Genomic DNA, 4,662 nt, shown 5'->3' on the forward strand with positions numbered 1-4,662 from the left:
GGATCAGAGTCTATGAAACAGAGACATAATGTTCCTTAAATCACCACCATGATAAAATATACACAATTCCAAGTCATTCTTATTCTCAAGTAGAAATTTAAATGGACACATACAAACACTAAATTTAGAAATGCAGTGATCAAAATGCTTTGTAGATTTATAGTTAAAAACAACCCAATCAAACAGCACCCCCTCCCCCCAAAAAAATCCACCTACAAGGATTTTAAAAACATTTTATTCCAGTTCCATATGCTGTTTCTCTGAAATGCATATGACCCAAGGATTTGGGCCCCAAACCCAAAGCATACTTTCCCTCCTCTATTGGATCTTTAAATTCCTCAGATCTGCACTCTGAGCACTCTGCTTTTGCTGTCTGGCCCGGTCTGCTATAGTCAGAAATCTGTTGACAGTGGTGTATGAGGTAGCGGAGAAAGCTCAGGTCCTTCCTTTTGTTGGCTGCACCAGAGCGTCAACAAGAACACTTCCGTCATCAGCAGGAAAGCCATGGCCTCATGGACCAATCAGATGGATTCTCCTGTGCAAACAGTTGGCTTGTCCTATTCCAGTCGCCATAGTATTTGATGGAATTGATTAAACTGATTGGTTATTTTAGGGTTCTGAAGGAAAATCGGAATATATAATAGGTAGATCAAGAGTAAAGGAACTGTGGTCATCAGTATCTCTCAAGATGAAAATGTAAACCTACACCCTGGTTACCAGATATTGTATCCTTTAAGGAGCCTGAGGACTGAAAGTTTAAAACTCATGCTTCTATCCCTTATAAAGAAATATTTTCGAAACTCTGAGGTTTGATGGTGTCAACTAAATCACCAACTAGAAATAAGAATTTTTAAATCTGATGGATATCTTTTTATTTTGCTGAATTATTTTTCTGTTGATAGGAGAAGTCTTTCAGAACTATGAATTTGCATCACATTTAGTGCATGTTTAATAACTTGTTTTTATTGAAAAGAATAACATTTAAACATATATTTTTGGCCCTGGCCAGGTAGTTCAGTTAATTGGAATATCATCTTGATGCACCAAGGTTTTGGGATCCACCTCTGGTCAGGGCACATACAAGAATCAAACAATGAATGCATAAATAAATGAAACAACAAATCAATATTTCTCCCTCTCTCCAAAAATAAATAAGTAAAGTTAACAATTTCTTTTTTTCTTTTCTTTTTTTTTTATTACAGAGAGGAAGGGAAAGGGATAAGAGAGAATCATTGATTGGCTGCCTCTTGCATGCCTCACACTGGGGATTGAGCCAGCAACTTAGACATGTGCCCTGACGGGGAATTGAACCTTGCCCTCTTGTTTCATAGGTCCTTCTCTCAACCACTGAGCTGTATCGGCTGGGCAAGAATAACACACACTGAGTGGCCAGTATGTGTTATGATCTCTGAATGCAGTGAATATCCTATATAATAAAAGGCCAATATGCAAATTGTCCCCTCGACCAGGAGTTTGACCAGCAGGAAGGCCGGCCAACCGCCCTTGTCCCCTCTCCCTTGGCCAGGCTAGCTGGACTCCACCCATGCATGAATTCATGCACCGGGCCTCTAATATACATATATATATACACACACACTGAGTGGCCAGGTTATTATGTGTTCAGAGATCTGGCCACTCAGTGTATATTTAAAATTGGGGCTGCACTAGAAAACCCACACTGAAATAGTCTCCACACTTATGGGTAATCTTAGCTAATCTCCATCTGCTGAGTTGTAAAGGCTTCTCTTCTGGAAAACAAAAGCCGTCTCTGACTAAAGGTTTAGTTGAGTCATAAAACCAGTTCTATAGCGGGTGCTCAGTCTTTCCTATTTTCCTCCCAAACAGAAAAGGGTTTGCACCTAAACGATCTGATGTGGTTTTTGTAAAGTTACGTGGGCTCTGGTCCTGGAGAGGGGTGGACTGTCTTAGGAAGGGAGGCATAGGATGAGATGCCAAATGAATGCACTGCACGACATTTGGGGGGGGCAAGACATTTTATTCAGTTACTGTTTTGAAGTCTATTGGAAAATTGATTTCTCCCATCCAAGTACTAACCAGGCCCGACCCTGCTTAGCTTCCGAGATCAGACGAGATCGGGCGCGTTCAGGGTGGTATGACCGTAGACGGAAAATTGATTTCTACTGGAAAGTTTTTCTGGGGAGGGTAGGAGAGGCTGTAAGAAGTAATATAGGGTCCAGCCGATGTAACTCGGTGGTTGAGTGTTGACCTATGAACCAGGAAGTCAGGGTTCCATTCCCTGTCAAGGCACATATCCAGGTTGCAGGCTCAGTCCCCAGTGTGGGGTGTGCAGGAAGCAGCCTATCAATGATTCTCTCTCATCATTGATGTTTCTCTCTCTCTCTTTTCTCCAAAACCAATACAAATATATATATTAAAAAAAAATTTATGTAGGTGCACCCAAACCAAAATAGCTTAAGAAAGGACCATTTTCAAAAGGCAATTTCATGTTTAATGGCTTGGGGCTTAACAATTCTACAAGGTTTACAATTAACACTTTTTGTTTTGCATTTCTGTTTTCTTTTGGATGGCTCAACTTGGCTAAGAATGAACAAACCCATTCATGAGGCCAAAGAGCATTTTTTCGGCCTCCATTCTGTGGGTCGGGACAAGGACTACAACAAGGAAAAATAGTGCTGCTCAGAATGTTTTAACCCATTTGATCAACAAAATCCAGAGGCTTGGGACCTCTTGACTAAAGCTTTGCTTCCCAGGTTTTAATCTGGAGGGAGCGTACTTTATTAAAAATGGCTGACAATGAAGTATTCCATACAAGGGCTAGCTTCAGCCATACAGCAACAGCAATGGTTGGAACAATAAGCTGACATTCATAAGAGCTTCTAGTTCAAACATGTATTTTTCTCCTTTTTTATTTATTTTTCAGTTTTATTGAGATACAGTTGACATACAGTACTCTATGTAAGTGAGGGTGTACAGCATGATGACTTGATGTACATATATTATAGAATGGTCACCACAGTAGGTTTAGTTAACATCCATTTACCTCATGTGTTTATAAAATAAAAATAATTTTCCTTGTGATGAGAAATTCTAGAATTTACTCATAGTAACTATCAAGCATACTACACAGCAATGTTAACTGTAGTCATCATATGAAACACTACATCCCAGGAATCATTTATCTTATAACTGGAAATTTGTACCTTGTGACCTCCTTCGACCATATTTTTAACTCTTTCCAGTCTGCCATTTAGCCATTGGGAAGAATGAGGAAGAAAGCATATTCTTCAAACACGATTTTTAAAATAGCCTGTTTTTTTTTTATTGTCTTATGAAATAATCAAACTTTTTAAAAAGGGGTTTCAGCAAAATGTAATTATACAGATCTTACATGTAACAAGTAGAACTATCCCTGAATTCCTTTTCTTCTCTAAAAAGTGTTGCGTTTAAATAGTTGCCTTTAAAGTTATATTTAAATGGCAATGTGTTTTAAAAAACCCTAGATACCTTTTCTTTGTGTATAACGAGGTAAACACTTTTACTAATTCGTAAAAACTGGCTTTGAGGGGGAGATAAGTCATATTTTTCTGAATATAAGTGCCAAATTAAGATAGGTACAACCAATGGACACAAAACTCTGGGGAGGGAGGGTATGTATGGAAGGGGGGGGGGCAATGTTAAAATATGTACACAGATAATAATTTAATAATAAAAAATAAAAAAATAAAAGATCTGTGGTGGGCTTTTAAAAAGAGAAATAGTAAAACAGGTCCTGGTAAATTTTAAAATGTATATGTGTATATATATATATATATATACACACACACACACACACACACACACACACATATATGTATATTATATATATATATATATATATATATATATATATATATTTCTGAATAATGACTGCTTAAAAATGACACAAGATCTCTGGAAGGCCTCAGATGCAAGCAGTTGGTGAGGTTACACATGGAACATAGTAAGAATTACAATTCAAAATGCAGTGTTTTTTTTTAAAGTAGATTTAGAAATCATAGTTCTCCCAAGCCTTATTCAGTCTAGTTTCCTGTCTAGACATGCAAATTGAACTGAAGAGTTGAAGCAGTTATTCAGATAATTCAAAGGGAAAAAAAAAAATTCCTCACTGAAGAAAGAAGATTGGAGAAGCCTGAACTACGTGCGTTGTTTATCCCCACTGATCGAGTCACCAGGTAATTGAACTTCACCTGAGAGTTTGAAGAGAACTATAGGATTTGAGTCAGGAACAAATTTCATGAACATTTCTCTTTTCTCCTTTTTCTTCCTATGCATTCAATCTCAATGAATTGAATATAAATTAAAGGAAGAGAAAGTAACTCCTGGAAAATCCTCTTTCATGAAAATCTAGTTATTTTTCTGAGGGACAGACAAATGTAGTAATAAATCCCTTCCCCCCCCCCCTGCACCCCCCCCCAAAAAAAGTTTTCTCGAGACTAACTTGCTAAGTACCTTTCTTTTTTCAGATGAGATGGCACATTTAACAGAAGAGAAAAGAAAGTCATTAAGCTGTCAGCTGGATGTGATGCCCTGTGGTTCTGTTCACATGGTATTTGTATGTTCTTGTGAGTTACACAATTTAAATAAAGGACTTGCTACCAGTGTGTCTATTACACACGAAGGTAATTGATAGATGCGAAAGTA

This window comes from Pipistrellus kuhlii, unplaced genomic scaffold, assembly GCF_014108245.1.
Source record: "Pipistrellus kuhlii isolate mPipKuh1 unplaced genomic scaffold, mPipKuh1.p scaffold_m20_p_9, whole genome shotgun sequence".
In the NCBI taxonomy this organism is placed as follows: domain Eukaryota; kingdom Metazoa; phylum Chordata; class Mammalia; order Chiroptera; family Vespertilionidae; genus Pipistrellus; species Pipistrellus kuhlii.